The sequence below is a fragment of the Gobius niger genome (assembly GCF_951799975.1).
Source record: "Gobius niger genome assembly, chromosome: 17".
Classification (NCBI taxonomy): domain Eukaryota; kingdom Metazoa; phylum Chordata; class Actinopteri; order Gobiiformes; family Gobiidae; genus Gobius; species Gobius niger.
Genome location: NC_136868.1, coordinates 16566319 through 16585340, shown reverse-complemented (window position 1 = coordinate 16585340; position 19022 = coordinate 16566319). Strand labels below are relative to the sequence as shown.

The 19022-nt window shown below is 40.9% G+C and overlaps 1 protein-coding gene across 1 annotated transcript in view; it reads left to right on the top strand.

The window, feature by feature from the left end:
* The first annotated feature begins 3215 nt into the window (after window positions 1-3215).
* lingo3a (leucine rich repeat and Ig domain containing 3a) overlaps window positions 3216-19022 on the top strand; it is a 28689-nt gene continuing 12882 nt past the window's right edge. The window contains exon 1 of the mRNA XM_079574506.1: window positions 3216-3712. The gene's annotated coding sequence lies outside the window, so the exon portion shown is untranslated. The remainder of the gene's footprint in view (window positions 3713-19022) is intronic.

Sequence of the window (19022 nt, the reverse complement as noted above, 5' to 3'; positions counted from 1 at the left end):
GAAAAAATCTTTAGGGTGCATTTTTATTTTATTCTCTGAAGTAGTAACGGGGGTGTCTGTCATTTCCTATTATTTTAGATTGATGTTCTGTGGGTCCAAAGCAAACCAAAGAATTGCTTTCCCCTTTTGTTCTTTTTCCCTGCAAGTTGGCCTCAGCTCATTATCTGACCCGGTGTAACCTCTCTCTTCAATTCTCCTCCATCTACTTTACTTTATCTTTTCTCTGCTGCACCAACTTCTAAGTAACTAGCCCCCAGTTAGCTTAGCCTGTTAGTTTCTTCTTCATGATTCTATTAGTGTGTATTGGTGACTCCGACCTGGTGGCAGCAAAGTTGCAGTTGTGGTTTTCTGGCCAGAGACACCAGGGGGAGATGAAAGACCCCTAATCATCCCATCTTGTATTACCCCCTTAGGGACTACGAAAAAATAATTTATTAAAGGGACTATTTTTAGTTAAAAAATGTCAAACTCATGTAGTTTCCTCCCCCTACATGTTCCAGCAATGTCCTAATGTGTAGAATGAGCCTAGACCTATTTCACCACAACTGCCTCTAAAATCCTGCACTGTCACGCAAAAAGGTGTTAATTCGGTCCGAATTGCCGTCATGCACGAGCTACTAAGTAACGTGTTTACCTTAATAAATCCTTTTCATAGTCCCTGTGGGGTCAATACAAGTGTTTATGGGATGATTGCAGGGTCTTTCATCTCCCCCTGGTGTCTCTGGCCAGAAAACCATGTTTGCAGCTTGACTGCCACCGGACCGGAGCCACCAATACACACTAATGGAATCACGAAGAAGAAGCTAACATGCTAACGGGCAAAGCTAACTGCGGGCAAACATCACTTTAAACAGTATTTACAGCCAAGTTTGAGTAAAAAAAATTATTTCCATTGTATAATTGGATGTACAATATCCCTCTCTCCCTTCGCCTGAGGTGGCAGTAGTTATTTTTTATATACCAATATATTCAAAATAAAAGTCTCTATGTTGTGACTGCTCTTTGTGGCCTCCTGGACTGTTTTATACAACATACACAGGTTTGTCTCTCCTCCAGTTGTGTTCAAAATGTGGTATGGGTTTTATTGGTTGTTTCCAGGCTGCTGCTAGTGTTTTTTCTTGTCTTTGTTTAACTTTGCATAATTGTAGCCTCTTAGTTCTATTTTTGACCTGGATTAGCCCTAATTTAGACCCATTACAGTCTTGTTTCAGACCTTTAATTAAATCTAAGTGGTGTTTGGAAAGCTTAATATTTTCTTTTGCGGTAATTAGTCAAATTTGTAGAACCACTGCTCTGCTCTCTTTTGCAGAGGAATCTGTGGAACAAATGTTCTATTTGAGTTCTAAATGCCAAAAGTGGCAATATATTATGCATATTTACAGTGGCTCCATGTTGCAGTGCTAATGTTTTAAATTCCCATCATGTTCTGCCCTTGTCACTGGTCCAGAGGAAGCAGGGGTAAGCACAACTTTCATTTTGAGGAATGAGCGTGGAGTCCTGAAATTGATGCCTCGCCTTTCCCGTGCACAGTAGGAAAGTACATTGCCTTCATGTTTTATTTATGACATATTTATTAACAGCAGGCTTCTCCGTCGCTCCACGAAAAACAATATCCAGGTGGAAAAAGCCCCTGTAACCCTTGACATGATTCAAACCATGAAGCAAATGAAAAAACGATTAGCTTGAAATATTGCTATGAATCTGCTCTAAGCGTCACACTATACCTCACATCACAAGTTCACTGTAAGCCTTTAAGCCTCGCTAGAAAATGACTAAGAAGGACGTTCACAAAGGTCACTGCCCTACACACCCAGTAACAGCAATGAAGACTCTATGTGTGAGTGCTGTCTATTTGCATTTGGCCTGTGGCAGTTTAAAATCAAAGTGACACTGGCGGGCCTGCTCTTGTGGAGGTTGTAGTGGGACAATGTTTCTTAAGGACAACAGATTATGGAGCGGGACACAATCTCCATTTGAACCCGAATATGGCTTTCCTGCATCGCCCGCGGCTTCGCTATTCACTCTCTTATTAAAAGTGTGTGTAGTAAAATGTGTGAAGACGCCCAGAGGCACCGTGCGAGTCTTCCCCTGGTGTCTGCATCTAAACCATTCAAATCTAAAATGGAGACCGGCATTTTATTAAAACATGAGCAAGTTGTAGACGTCCCATTGGGAAGTCCTTTTTACTTGCAGAATAATTATTAGTAAGTCAACATTGGGCATGATCGACAGCTAAAGCTTCAGTTTTGTTGAAATAAAAATAGCTGGCTCAGGGTGTGTTTGAGGATTTGTAACGACCTTAAACGGAAGCAATGGACATAAGTTTTTGGCACATGGCCTGGTGAGATTTAAAGGGCAGGACCTTTTTGATATTCAATGCCTCACTTTGGCCTTGTACAATAATCGTAGAGGGCAACTTTCACTTACTTTGCAGAAACTATCACCCGGTTCTGAATTTAAGATGAATCTGTTGCTTGATGTGGGAAATGTGTTGAGACAAGAAGCTTTCACAAAACAGAGGAGGAAAAAAAAGCCATCATCAATGTCGTCTGAATGTGCTCTTGGTCAATGGAGGAATATTTGTGCATCTAGCCATCTGTTTCTAAACTCCAACTCATTATTTTGACAAATGACAAGGACAAAAGCATGTGCTTGAACAGGTGTAAAGCACAGCCGACGCTCGGGCCCCATCAGACGCCTCAGCTGCTCAACGTCTGACTTCAAACTGAGCCAACATGGGTGATATTTCATAAATGCCATCAGGTACACGGTTGTGCTTTCAATCAACGTTTAACTTTTTTATTTAGTATATAGCGTGTGCAGTAAATTTCAATTAAGTCATTGTTTTGGCACTCTGCGGAAGTATACCAAACATTTCCAAATTCAACAGCTGACATCAGGGCTCTGCGCTGTGGGGGTGAGTATATTCTCTTACATTATGTTTCGTGCATTAAGACAATGATTTCTGATAATATTGTGATGTTTTAGTGTTACATATATTACTTAAGGAACTTGCTTGTGCTACTAATATTTTAAAATGCCTGTCAGGGTTTGTCTTCTTTGTTTTGCCAGCATGTGTGATGCCGTAAAAAGCTTAATGTCTGCTTCCACTTCCTACAGGGATGAAAGAAGTACTAAGAAGTGCACCCGTTTTCGCTTTCCCTTCACTAGACTTGAATGCAGCACAAAAGCGAGAGAGACGGAGCGAGAGGAATGGAGAGAGAGAGGGAGAGAGCACACAGCAACAGTGCAGCCGAGCCCCTCTGAACAGCAGCGGATCCTCTTTCATACACACACACTGTACGCTCCACATCCCACACACAAATGCCTGAGCTCCCATGCACATGCGACCCAATAACAGGAGCGCAGTCAGTCCGAGCCGCCTGTCAACGCCGCTGCGAGCTGGCTTCATCCTGCGCGAGGAGACTCCACCGCAGCCTGCTTCACACAAAAGAGGCATCATCTAAAAGACAATATATCATCATCCACGGAGGCGCGCGGCAGGGGGGAGGGAAGGCTCGTGAATGCTGCCCCGTCCAGCTGCTGCTACCACTGCCTGTGTCTGTGCCACCGCTAAAGCTGCTGGGTGAAGAAGAAGTAGAGGAAGAGCGATCACCGAGGATTTTGCGGCGTCCCAAGACCAAGCCGACAGCAGTGAGGAGAGCACCGCTGGGCAGATGTTGAAGGCGCAACAGCCAAGTTCTCATCCTGGGTAAGCATCTCTAGCGCCCACACGTACCGCATTCTGGTCCGGCTGAGAATCGATTCACTGTTCAGTCCATCTTTTATATTTTTAGCTTTCATGGGAGTAGAAATAGCAGGGATCGTATCAGAAAAAGCAGGAGGAGGACACACGGTAGATCGAGCTTTTGTAGTTGATCTGTACATGTGGGTTGCACTTTACTTTACAGCACAATGGGTGAACTTTACAGCACTGTAACACCATGGTAATAGGATTGAAATAACATGGGACCAGAAAGTGTGACAATACAGTATGTTACTACAAAAAACAGCAAGTTATGGTGTGGTAATTACATTTGGGTCACACACCTAATGTATTTAATTGTTATAAGACTGATAACAATCCCTACCTCAACCTTTACCCAGTATAGACTGTTAATTACCAGGAAACATGGTAATAATATGTTAATAAGGTTGCTATTGTTACTTATCATGCTATTGCTATTACCATTACTTAGCTCTACAAAATGAGCTAAATAGTGAATGTACTTACTGCACCTCCACAGGACACTCATAAAAGCTTTTCCAGCTAGCACTCACTTATTCAAACACCAGTGTACGCTGAAACCTGAGGCAAGGTAGGTGAAGTGTCTTGCCCGAGGACACAATGACTCTGGTGGGAGCTAGGATCGTAAACGCCGACCTTTTGGCTTCATAATTTTGCCCATTAAGCTTCACTGTATGTGTTCATAGTTGGTTATCTCATTGTTCCTTGTGTCCGCTTTACTTTTGTCCAGTCCTGTTGCCTTCAAGTCCGGTGTGGTCCAATCAATATGTCCTGTAGCTCCGAATGACACGTTTTCTCATTACCTCACTCATTGTAGTAGCACGTTTATGTAGCCTTGTGTCAAACTGGTGCGTCTTCATGTGAGCACACGGACAGACAAGCCGAGAGAGTATGTTTCTGTTGCCACTTCTCAATTAGGTTTTAATGATCTAAACGTGGTGTAGCAGGCTGTGATCGATCCCCGCTGTAATCTTCTTCACCATGAGAGGCTCGCTGTCTGACGCCTTTGTCACTTCTAAGTGTCTTGGCACAGCTAGCGGCATTGTCTTCCACTTGAAAATTAATTTCTTTTGTGCATTAAAAGCGGCTCCTTCTTGAGGGCATTTTGGTCTTCATTATTAAACCCGTTTATTATAAATCAAAAGAACATTTTGGCATTACTTGGGTAAAGCTGCTGTTAATCTCTGAGTGCTGGAGGAGCGGAGTGTGCTAAGCTTTCTGTGCCAATTCACATCAATTCACGGTAAACAAAATCTGACAGATACAATTGTTGAATTTGTACAATGCTTTGGGAATATTGTGCAACACTCCGGCGCAAAACCAACCCAATTAACGTCTTTTTTGGTCCAACCAGAAGCCTTGTATTTGTCTTTTTTGCATCCTAACACTTGGACTCATTTTAGACATTGCTGGTTTGTTTTACATGGCCTAAATGACCAGCGTTATGGAATGTCAAGCTGTCCATTAATCTTTCGGAGACTGGCTTGTGACTCAATGTGTGTCAAGGTATTGTAAAATATCAGATCTCCAGGCACAGTGAGCTTGCTTTGCTTCATGCTGATGTCTACATTATGGGCACTTGTGTTTAAGCTGATGTTATATTACGAAGTATGTATGTTTTATTTGAACAGTGGAATTTTCCTTCTAATCTTCATCCCACACACTATTGCCTTGATCGGATACTCTTCTAGTCGAACAGCAAAGTGCACTGTGTTTTAATTTTTCTTTTTTTTTTTCCGTTTACGCTACCTACGGGAAGACCAATCAGTGTGTGGGTGCTAAATAACTTCCCTTACATGAGGGTCTTATCGGAGGTCTGACTGAGTTTTCTGATGACTTGCCATTATGCAGTAATTCTCTACTGCTGTGAGTTAGCAGTACCTTAGGATGGCGAGGCATAACTTTGAAATGCCAATATAAAGTCACACACTCTACTACTTGGTTGAACCGCCTTTCGGGTTGATTACAGCACACATTCGTTTTAATAAGCTTCTGCAAAGTCAAAAGATCCAGTGTTGCATTCATTCTCCACTAAGCTCTTGTATTGTATTGATGATAGGAGAGTGTGACCACTGTGCAAAGCCCTCTCCAGCACATCCCACAGATTCTCAATGGGGTTAAGGACTCTAGTGGACAATCCATGTGTGAAATGTCTCATGCTCCCTGATCCACTCTTTCACAATGTGAGCCCGATGAATCCCGGCATTGTCATCTTTGGATATGCCTGCGCCATCAGGGAAGAAGAGATCCATTGATGGAATAACCTGGTCATTCAGGACGTTCCGCTAATCTCATTCTTTGGGCACTGTAATTTACTGTAATTGTAATGCTGAACCTAAATTTGCAGCAACCCCATCAACTGTATTTCCTCACTAGCTTGCCATTATCCATAGCTTACTGTACATATTTGTTCCCCTTCAAAGACCCGCAATCCATTGAAATGGTTCTGTGACTCACTTTTGTATCCCGACCTATTAGTTGAGAACCTCCAGTGGCTAATAATAATCTGCTGAGGTCTTGTACGTTCTTGATGGGTATTCAGTCTTTAATTGTTCATATGTGGCTCATCCAATTTACATAAAATTAAATGTTTAGTGCAGAATAAGTGCCCTGGCTGTTAGTGTGTTTCGCTGCATCCGCTTGTCTCGCTCGCTGTTTTAAAATCAAAAGGACGAGCACTGTACTGGCGCTACAGCAATTATACAACAGCACTTAATGGTGCCCACGGTGCCATTTATTCTCCCAATTGAACAGATTTATGTGTCAGTAATGAAATGCCTGCTGACAGGTCTTCGCAGCCCTCACAGTGCATTGTTGAATCGGGCCCTGTTAGCCGTGTCCATTACCGCGCCTACACTTACCTTCTCATTTTGATCCTTTTTGCGGCACATAAAACTGTCAGCCCTGCTCAATAGTGACATTACAGTAGCTCAGAGCTGCCAATGTCGGACTCATTGTTTTCATCTCCTGGGTATTTATGAGGGCTGTAAAGCAAAGGACACATCCGCTGTCAGCAGGAGGAGGGCACAGACAGAGGACAGTGCAGAGCTGAACAGAGAGGAGAGAGAGAGATGGTGCCCTCACGTAGCTATCGGCTCATGCTGACAAGTATGAAGATGACCAGCTGGGAGATCGTAACCCCGTGCTCTTTTATCAAATACTGTAATCCAAATCTAGTGTGTTCATTTTGGCTGAACCTTTTGCAGAGCCTAAAATGGTCTCTAAGCTTTAAGATTATATTATCAAAAGCAGGTGGTTATCTGGTGATGTATGGATGACCTATATCAGTATCACGTTTACAGAAAGGTACAAAGGTAAAGTGCTTACTGCAGTATTGTTTATGATAAGTGATTACTGTTCCATGTCAAACAGAAGCTGGAAGTTTAGGTGCTTACTGGAAATACATTTATAGCAGTATTCAAGGACAGTTACTATAGTACAAGGAAAACAAAAGTGATGCATTGCTCGCTCATTTTTTTTACTTATGGCATAAAGTTTTCAAGAAAATAATGTATTTTGTTTTCCATTATTTTTATGATGGTCATAAATCAGTGAGGTCTAAAATGCCTCAATCCCAGCAGGATAGTTAATGCCACAGGATTCCCCATTTTATGACAGCGAAGTAATGATGCATTGCCCACTTTGGATTTTTATTACAGGTCCGTTTATGGGTCTAATTGAGCTACACTTCATAACACCATCCTTTTAAGAAGAAAAGCAACAGATCAAAGCCAAAGCAGTATCGTATATCGAGCAATCTAATTTACTGCTTATCTTCCCTGAGTTTTTGCAGCCGTATTTACTTCAAATAAACAAAAGCTGTATTTAAAAAGTTAATTAACTTCCTTCCAGACAAGATTTCTTTACCCTATTTAAGCAGCGTTTTAGTGGACTGAAAATTGCCTTTTTATATATATCTTGGATAAGTTGGAACAGTTTTGTTCAGTTAACATCATTAATGTGCCTTTGCGGCATCCTTGGAGATGTCACTGGTGATGAGGGACAAACAGGAAGCTGGAGAAGTGAAGTATTTTTTTGTGCTTTGGATGCTGCATATTTTATATGTTCCGGATGAGGGAATGCATGATTAGATGGCCATGAGGTTACGTAAGCGCTGAGAGGGAAGATAAGGAATCTCTCGGGTGGAGGTGGGCAGAGCAACTTCTTTAAGAGATAGACTCTATTCTGATTGCTCCAAACACTGCAGCCATCTCACTGGTGCTGATTGATTGCCCGTCAAGTGTCTAATTTACACAATGGAGTTAAATTGCTTCAGTGTCTTTAAATAGTTTGCAAGGTTAAGTCATTTATTGGATAGTTGACTGGTAGTTTATCATTTTATACAGTTGTCCCACTTTCTGGCTTATTTCCCTTTATATATTTTCTCTGTTGTTGGCACGAGTGCTGACATGCCAGGCATGAAAACTGCGCTCTCAATATGGATCATGGCAGGGATTGCTTTATAAAATGCATATCGAGCCTTCCGCCTATGTGCTCTCATTGTGAGGTACTCTGCTGGTGGCATCAGGACCTGACCTGAGATTTCATGTTTCATACACAGGGCTGTACAGAGAAGGCGGCAGTTGTTGTTCTTTCTTAAAATAATTACCACTGTTATTGTTGCTATGCAAATTTATTAACCCCAATTACCACAAGAAATCGCATTGTGCTGCGTAAAGTTATTTATTTGACATATCGCGTTGTTTCTTTGGTGCGTACAGCTGCACACTTGTTCAAATATTCTGATAGTTCTTTAAACACAATTACCTGGTGCATCACTGTGTGTCCTGAATATTTTCTGAAAGATCCTCTCAACTTAGACAGGAAGCACTGATCTGAACAAGTATTTCCAATCCTAATATGTTTGGATACATAAATAATTGAGCGACTTCTGCGCACTGCATCCTAATTCTACAAACCTAGTTTTAATAATTAAAAATGTTTGTATCATCCACAGTATTAGCACGGTGCAATTTTCGTTTACGCTTTATAAAAGAGTACATTAATTAAGGCATTAATTTATCGTGACTTCATGCATGAATACATCATGGATTAATGTGAGTTTTCATGAACAAATAATCTTGAATTTACACAGGTAATTAAGGCAATGAACTCATTGATAATCATGAGTAATTATGATCATGATGAATTTGTTTGTGCTGAAGATAGAAACGGGGACAAGGACCAACTTACAGCAATGCTATTTTTAGCTCTTTTGTTTGTAATTGCTCTCTAAAAACATAGCTTAATATTTATCAAAATTATCAAAGCTGCAATGCTTTAGTTTAAGGGGCACATTCATAATGAAGTCACGATGAATAGTGATACGTTTCATTTTGCAGGTTTTTACCAATTTAGTCCTTGTTCCCGTCTGTTTCTTCTGCACGCAGAATTCATCGTGATCATGACTAATTACATAAGATCATTAATGAGTTCATTGCCTTAATTGTGTTAATTCATGAGTATTTATTCATGAAACTCATGAACTGATGAAGTCATTAATGCATTGATTCATCATGAATTATGCATTAATTCATGTACCCTTATTAAAAAGCATTGGCCAATTTTCTTGGTGGTGCATTTTACTTGGACATTTACAAATTGCTACATGACGAGAAGAGGAGTCTTATTTAAATCACACGGCAGAATATTCCAGGTTGGATGTTCACATGAGCAACTACTAGACACAAACAATGCTACATTTGCAGAGAGTTATCACAATAAAGCTTTTGGATTTTGGATACCTGTAAGTAGAGCAAAGAAGCCACATCTCCATGGAAACGAGCAGGTGATGTCCCGCAGGCAAATATACGAGTCAGGTCTGAGAAAACACAAGCAGGACACATGTTTTTGAGGTATTTTACAAAAAAACGAAAATCACCCTTAATGAAATAAATGATTGTATTTTAATAAATTGTATTTTTTATTTATTGGGTGAAAACACAGTAGGACTAGTATTTGTTACATGGTAATAGCAGTACCAGCTACACGTGGCAGGCACATTGTATAACACTTAACCGGCAAAACCAAATGAAACGGCTGTGTTTTAGAGACTCTGAGGGCCTTTAAAAACCTCTGTAATCATCAGACTTAGATCCTATTACACTCATATAATTAATACACAGCAGGCCGTATGTTGTGCTGCAGAAGTGGGCTTTTTGATATTTTTTTATGTGCTGTTTCTTGCAAGATTGAAGTTTCTATAGAGCTGTCAAAATGATTTAAGAAAAATACATAGAGATAGACTAGCAAATGACTAGCAAGTGTTGGTAAGTGACTCACATATAGTTCGAAGAATCTCTCTCTATTGTGTGCCAGATTTTTGATGCCAGATTTGTGCACAACAGAGAGTCCAGACTCCAAAACAGCAGTGCATTTAATCACAGTCAAAGAGATTACAATTTGAAAGGTCGCAACTGTGATTATTTTGGTAATACAACATAACATCTTATTGTGTGTAAAACCGGGTAGCCTTACACTTATACAAACATGAAATGCATGGGATTCTTGCATGACTCTAGCAGTTCATATTTCTGTCTTTGTTCAAATTGTAATGCTTATACTCGCGTGCACTGTGAACTGAGTATGAATTTTTAACATTTAAACTTTTTAATGGTGCATGATGTACCTTTTAAAAAATGTTTGAGACTTTGAAACAGCACGGTAGCTTATACACAATAACTTGCCTCTATTAATTGATTTTTAAGCGCTTGTCAATCAAAAGCGTAATCTTTTGTCAGCGGCCCAACGCTTGTAATGACTGCTATTATGCTCTTAATGAGAAGTTTACGTGCTGTGGTTTGATGCACTAAACGCAGCTGGAGAGCGTGAGGCGCCGAGTTCAGCCCAATCACTCTAAGTCCATGCTGTGTTGGATTGACCCAAGATCTGAACCATTCACTGTTCTCTGGTTGCCCTCAATGATCAAGACTGATGTGATTATTGGAGAAAAAGTAAACTTGCTCCTCCCGCACATGAGATTTACATCCATGGCAGCAGCTGGGGTGCTTCTGTTTATCGTACGGCTCTCCCAACACACTGCCTCATTAAGGAATTAGTCTGTGAACCTTATGAACCTATTTGAAGTATCCAGTTGAGTTGAGATGCATGCCGCTATGCGCCTTCAGATCAGAAGCCCATTGATGATGTGCCCAGCTCAAACTCACTGTTTATGTCTTCTTACAGCTGAGCATAAATCATGAAAACATTTTCTTTTCCATGCAGCACTATGTAAATAAAGAACTTAGTGTGGATCCTCTGATATTTTTGACCTGTGTGGTTTGCATGTTCTCCCACGTCTGTGTAGGTTTGCCTCCAAAAACATGCCAGCATGAGTGAGATGTGTTTGAGAGGGTGAGTGGAGGACAACGGATGGAAATTAGGCTATGGCTATAATCTAGCGAGGCGTGTTTACATGCATGAGTCCCATGTATGTTCATTAACATGCACCCTCCTGACCAAATAAACCAATACATTGCATAATCTTCTAAACACAATCATTTAGATTATTTCTTTAACAGTCGAAATGTGTCTGTTGTAAAACTTGTTTTACCATATAGATTTAAGACAGGTTTTCCTGCATCGCTAATCTAGAAAAGAGAGAGAGGCAGTGTCAGAATGTGAAAAGTGTGTTTCCTTAAGTATGTAATGCGGCTCTACTGTGTGTTTAGTCTTCAACATTGTCTCTTTGAGTTGTAGTGTCACTCGTTGATGTGTCTGATCACTGTGACGGGCTGTACACCTGAAGCTCTGCGCTCTCTTTATTGCTGATGTAATCTTGATGATAAAAGCTTGACCTGGTCAGGTGGCCTGTTGTGATGACACAGTTCATTTGTGATGTGCAGCTCAGAGGCATGTTCCTTCACTAATGAGTAATTGTTTGAAATTGGTGCAATTTTCTGATCAGATGTACTTCTAATTTGAGTCTTCATTCTCTTCACTGAAGTCATTTTTTCCTTGCATATTAATGTGCAAGTGCTATATTCATGTTCCAGAACAGGACGTCTTTGTGATGCCCCTGCGAGTGTACACTATATTGTTAGGTGCCCTTTCCCTCTCACTTTTAAAAAGCCTGGCACTGCCTGAAGACAGTCTGTGTTGTGTTTCTGCGTCATTTGAACTAATAAAAGAGCAGCTGTATGAGTCCATGTGTGAGCATGGCAGATGGGCGGGATGAGATTGTGCCTAACAGACTGTGGTTTCCTCCTCTTGCTCTGCGGCTTTTCTTTGGAAACATACAAACTGAGTTTGCCTGTCAGAGCTGTTTGATCACAAGTTGTGTGCCGAGGATCTTCACTTTGAACTCACACACAGTTGTGGCAAGTTTTTTCTTCTGTTGTTTGGGGCATTATAGGTGCTATATTTGGCTCGTCAAATATGTTGAACACTCAGTCCATTCTGATTTGTGGAGGCGTGCTGCATGCTCAGACACAAAAGGGTTTGTCAGCACAGATCAAAGTCTATTGCATGCAGTGTCTCTGCATGAGGGATGTTTTAATGTGCACATGAACTAGTGTGTGTTCAATGCTCACCTGTCACACTGCCTTAGTCTGATCGGTGCACCTTCAGCTCTTCTTGCTGTTCAGCACACTTTATGGTGAAAGGACAAGGAAATGTTACGAATTCATGATGTGGCCTGGAGATTTACTCTTAAACTGTTTGCATGGGGCTGCTGCTTCGTATGTCTTCGCAAGGCTTTTGATTAGAGATGAATTATTCATTTTTCTTAGAGAAACATTGATCAGAGTCATGCTTTGGTCTGCCTGCCTGACAGTGGACACACTGTCAAGCTCCTGCTTTCTCTCACTGTCACTGATCCGCTTTTGTCACTTTGAAAACACATGTAGATCGTTTCTATAGACACAACATATGTATATCCAAGTAGAAACGGTCCCCGATGCTTGTGAATTATTTGTAGCTTGTGGCTGCTTTTACTGTCTGCCTGGACAAGCCTTTTTCACAGCCATTTTTGACTCCATTGTGTATGCTGTTTTATCTCTCTACAGCCAAACGTGTGAAGCCAGAGCACATCTATGTTTCATGTGCTGAACTTTGAGCCTTTACTCGCACCCTTCTTCTCTCGGGACAGTCAGACTCAGTCTAAGGCCGATGATTGCTCATGTCCTGTGCTGGCACCGCTCTATTATTTTCTAGAGGGGAAAGTCTTCAGACTCTGAATTTTGAATTGAGCTCCACATCTTTGTCTCTGTGACTTGAGATTTCGGATGAGCAGAAGAAGAATGAGCCTTTTCTCCTCGCAGCCTTCGGGGAGAGCAGCGTCTCTTCTCTTCATCCTCAATCTGCCATCACTACCTCTGCCGTCTGGTTGGTTTCCCTCATTCTCTGTCACACACACTGACAGCCACAGTTTCTTTACTCATGCTGGCTCATTATGAGAGCACAAGTAAGTGACAACCATTATAAAACTTTGTATTACTTTTTTTTTTTAAAGATTTCTGATAGTCATTTTGAAGAAAATTCAGCAGCAAATGATGTGGAAGCAGCTTAATATCTACCTCATTAAAAAAGTAAATAGTTAGTGAAGAAGAAGTGGAAACAGTATAACTCAAAGCCATAGCAGAAAGTATTGCTATGGCTTAGGTTAAAACTCAACTGTCTTTATTCTTTTACATTCTTTTTAATTATAAAAGTGGATTGGCGACTTATTTCATGATTATAAAGTCTTTTTTAATACCTTTTATGCCTTCTTGTGCCGTGTGACAGCATAGACAGAAGGGGGGACATCACACCATCAGACAGGATCTGTGTAGAGCTGTTAGATGGATTGGAGATTGGCTTGTCAACTCCTCCAATATCACACAGTCCTGGCCTCTCTGAAGTGACTCAAATCTATTTTTCACATTTTTCCTCCAATTCTTCTCTGAGGAAAAAAAAAATCCCTCTCATCGCCTTCCCCTAACTGCTCCACTTCTCGTCTGTCTGTTCTGATCTGTCATTGTCTCAAATGTCTATGTGCCTCCTCTTAGTCCAAGCCCCCCTTTGGAGAGCAGGCATTTTGTGGTTCATAAATGTTTAAACTAAGGCCATGTACCATTTTCTTTCTCCTGGGTTTTGGGTAAAAAGAATCAACATGAATGATACTGTGATTTAAAGGCAGTGGGAGAAGACAGGCGGGATGGGAGCAGAGTTGAAGATGTTTACGGAGAATGACAAGGATTCATAGTTTTAGAAATTACATTATCAAAATCCCAGAGACCAGATTGATATTAAAAAAAAATAGTAAAACTGTATTAAACAACCACCATATGTTTGTTATTGACTACACCATGTGATTGACAAGAACAACCAGTGGCACCGTCTCAAACAAATCAACGGAAACCATGAAAGATAGATTGTTCCACACATTGATTCCAGCTTGCAGTGCGAGGTAACAAAGCTAATTTATTTAAATATAGGAGAGTGCGAATACAGTATTCAGAACCTAAAAGGAAGCAGAAATAGATTTTATACGGTAAGTGAGGACATGGTTTTGTGGTGTGAGAGAAGAAAATAGGTTAAATGAGGGCAGAAGATTTGCATTTTCAAAAGCTGAAAAGGAAAAAGTTGTTCTGTGGCAACATCTCTTTTCAAAAGCTTGACTTCTGCTTGAAACAGCCGTTGTGTAGCAGCATTAGCTAATCTCTCTGAAGACGCGGCACAGAAACACAGATCCCCTCTTTTCTCCTCTGCCGCTTGTAGCAATAAACAGGCTTTTCAGAAAAAACAGCCTTTCATTATTAAAATTCCCCAACAGGAGACAGGGATGAATAAATAGTGTGAATTAACAAATGCGCGGTTCCCCAGCTTCCCACCGTGTCCCGTTTGGCGCATCTGCAGAGAGCTGGAAATGGTATTGATGTTTGAAGATTAATCAACAATTAGTCGCAGGTTGTGCTGAGAGATTTCTGCGCGGAGTAAGATTTGTGCGAGCTAAAGCTGAAACACTGCCAGGGCGGTGGCAGAGCCCTCTTTAATTGGTTCTGAATTCTTTCTGTAATTAAGACTCTTGGTTAATTACAGTTGTATCTCCGACCTCAATATTCACACCTCGTTTGGCTGTGCAGTTGTACTGAAGAATTGCACAGCTTAATAGTATGATGTGTGCAAGTGTAAATTTGGCTTTGGATACATGTTTAGTTTCCTTTTTGTTACAGTATGTTGAATCATGCATCTAAACGCTTAGCTACATTATACATGCTTTAAGTGCATATGACAGGATTTTAATGCTTCGATGGATAATATCAGTTGCAAGTTCATCATTATTTTATTTCAGTGAAGCAGTAATTTTAATGAAGAAATGTTGGGCAGAAAGGTTATATTTATTTGAATTTTTAAGCTGCTGACATAGAAGAAGTAACATTGCATAGCAGTTAGACTCACTCATTTCCCATTGACTTAACATGGTTGGTATGGCAACACTTTTATTGTTACCTTTATATGTCACTTCCTGTCGTTGTCCAACAAGGAAGTGAAGAAGAAAAAAATGGCCAAACTAAAAAAAGCTGGGTACAATCTTTAACAAAATCTTAAATATAAAATCGTGGAAAATTGTGTCTAATGTGTCATATGCACTTTAGCACTTGACAGTTGCGATGGAAGTTCCGCAATAAATTTGCACTGTTGGTGATCATTGTTAGCTCACAGAATGGTTCGAAAATAAAAACATTGTTCTCATAATTGTAACACAAAACAGAAACTTTTCTCTGCCTGATGTGTTCTTAGATTTAAGCGCATCACTAATGGCAGCTCCTCTGCGCTGTGTAACCTGAAAAAGCTTCCTCTGTTCTGTGTTTTGATCGCTTCTTGATGCAGAACATGTGAAGGCTGGAAAAAAAAAAAGACTGGGTGCTTAATGAGCCGAGCGGGAATCGAATCTGTCCATTTACATACTACATCACAAAGTGTTTCTGTTTGGATTTTTATTCTTAAGTACATGTTTGGACCAAGCCTCCTTTATCTAGTGTAAAATATTGTAATATTCTGGCTCTGTCCACGTTTCTGCAGCAGTGAGACCTGTGCAGAGCTAAGTTCATGCTTGTTGACTGTGGCGGATGCAGGCAGATTAAAAAGGAGTAGAAAAGCCTAAAGAGTCGTGGACCGGGCAGTGTGTGGCTTCCCCAAAGAGGTGAGATTAAAGGGTCAGGAAGTAGGCCACACGAACGAGGATTGCAACTGAACAGAGGCTCCAAATTTGTTGTAATCCCAGGTACCAAGTCAGACAATGGGATTTGACTTACTTTGACATACTTTATTGCCGCCCAGGTCCTGGAACTAAAATTCCTATTTCTTTTTTAAAAAAAGACTCAAATTCAAAGCAACATTCAAACCTGTGCCATGATTCACGGCAGAAAGCACATGCTTTTGGCACTTCTGCAGTGAATAGTGACAGGTTTCTGATCTGACAGGCAGAGGGACCACTGTGAAGTTTGTGAGGAGGAACGATTGGTGCAGCATGGGCAGAGAAAGCATCATCAAAACTCCAGTCATCCGCCAACTCGTTTGTAAAGTGCCAAAAAAAAAGGCAAACTTGCTTTCTTTGATCAGGATTGCACTTCTAATTTTGTCGATGATAAACAGATCACCTGTTAAAGTGAAGTGACGCATTCTGTGTGTTTTGATGCTCTTAATCAACACGCCATACTGAATAACATGCCACATTCCAGTATGTTTTGGCCTTTATGCCAACAGTTGAGACTTGTTCTAAATGAGAATGTATTGAATGTGGCACAGTCTTTTAGCGGCTTCGATGCTCTAAAAATCGTTGCCTTTGACTGATTGCGTTAGTGTATTGATATGACATCACTCTTTTCTGTTAATGGAACCTCCTCAATTTATCCTTGTTTGGGAGCAAGGAAAGATTGCGCTTGTTCTTGCTATCGTCTGTGGCTGCCCTTGCTGCTCTGACTTATGCTTCCACTTCAGAGGCAAATCCTCTTGGAAAATTTTAACATAAAATACTTGTATTGAAGTTCTTATGGCTTTCAAGCACGAGATAAAAGATGTGAAGCAAATTGGAAATCTGCACAGACACTGGATTCCTGACACTTCTGGTACTTTATTATTAAAATACATAAAAAGAAGGATATAAATATACACAGCAGCACTAGAAACATATTTTCAAAGAGCTGACATTCAGAGTTTCAAAGCAATTTACATGGTCCACTTTTTCAACTTTTCAAACTTTCCTATTTAATGGCCTTATTCGCAAAGTGCTGCATAAATCAGATTGAGCTTTTGTCGTTTTAATTAAACAAGAGAAATGCTAATGGTCTTTCTCAATGTGGTGTGAAACAAAGATCACGCCTAATTGACATTTAGGCCTAATTTGAAATTTAACCCACTGCCGAGTTCTAAAGGAGGTTCCATCTAATACGTCAAAACAAAAGCAATACGGTCTTCTGTTTATTCTCTCTGTGGAAATATTGAAGTTTGTGCAGTTTGCCGTCAGTGCAGACAGCAGAAAATGAGCGGGTGAAGGAAAGGTCACAAATGACAGCAGGCAGCACATTACGATGAAAAAGTGAACTTCAGATTTTCATTTTCTGCTTGCGAAGCCTTCCCGGGCCCCCTGGCTCATTATGCTTCTTAAGACAACAAACTAATTGCCACAAAATGCAATTATCATACCCTCTACGAGCCGACGATGCAGACATAGAGATACAGCCGTGCTTTGTACAATACATCTGACCTATTTCATTTTTTTTGTTGTTGTCTCTCTTGACCACTTTTACTTCTCCATTTCCTGACTGTGGGAGACTTTCTTCTACTGAGCTGAGTGTGTTCATGGTGTCAGGCTAGTGTCAGGACTTGAAGTTGGCCTTAGCAGTCTGCCGCTGGACGAGCCATTATCCCCGACTACCGCAGTCACCTTTGCCCGCTCTCCTTGACTGCTTGCCTCAGAAAAGTTTACTTTATTGTGAACTTGTTGATCCTTTTAGAAAGTGTTTTAGAGCAGAAAATGTTTGAACCTTTCTCTTTTAATACAGCCAATATTATTCTGCAGACTTGGACTTTTTGTGCTTTTAAACAGTGATGTTGTTCCCGGAGGTGTGTTTACTTTAATGTGTGCAGCAGTGGGAATTGGAGAAACACACAATACAACTTGTGTTTGTTTGGTTTTATAGCATGAAAGCAAATCAATGAACACACTTTGAGCACAGAACTTCTCACAATGGTTCTGGTGATTACTCATGGAGGACAGTTTCAGGTTCTCTCTTTTACGCGATAAAATGCAGGGAGTCCAAAGCAGCGTCCTTACATGCCCCTGATGGAGAAGCAGTGAAAGTGAATTGAAATACTATCTGTTTTAGCCACGTTAACAATGATTAAAAGTTCAAAATGTCTTCATTGCATGGTACGATAAAGTTGACCTAACTCTGATGAGGTGAGCCGAAATATGCCGTTTCGGGAAGCTCTTAGCTGACAAACTGTCTAATTAGTCTTCCGTTTAGATTGATGGGAGCTCAGTCAGCTAATCCGGCTCCTTACTCGGGACAGACAGCTAGGATGTAAAGTGATGTGAAATGACTCCTCTGCAGTGCACAAGTGTTGAATAGTTTCTATGGTTCGTCAATGGACAGAAATACAATTTAAATGCACAATCAGTAAATTTGTAAAGCTTATGGACAGTATAGATGTCCCAATAGTTAAGACAGGTGCCTTATACTATAGTGATCCAGAACATGCTTACCTAAAATGTAATGTTTTATATAGCGAGTATTTTCTGTCATAACAAAAAGTGAAATAGTGACTCGCCTCCAATGGGGAAAAAAAGTTTTCACTTTAATAGATTTTGTTGTAGCTTCAAATCAATATTTTTTCCCACCAAAGCTTGTGAAGACTTGATATTGGTGCATAGGTGTCCCTGGGTGCAGTGGGAGGCAGTGGCGCAAGCGTGACCCTTCTCAGATTCTAGTTGACTGAGATTGATAGGAGCTCAGTCAGCTAATCCGGCTCCTTTCTCGGGACAGACAGCTAGGATGTATAAGTGATGTGAAATGACTCCTCGGTCTCCCTTCCGTCCGTTCACATGTTTAGGATAAGTGTCTCACCTGGGACCTCAGCCGCTCCCTGCCCAGTCCCATCAGTGGCTGTGAAGAACTCCTCTCCCTGCTTTATTTCTCCAACACAACTCTCCACCTCACGGCCGCCGAGCGTTGAATTATGAATAGATGTGAATGCTGCCGCGCTGTTGGCCAGGCCCGAGGATTACTTTCAATTTGCACAGCGCTGCCCTCGCCTGCTGTCAGTCACACTGCTCTCCCGAAGGACCTCA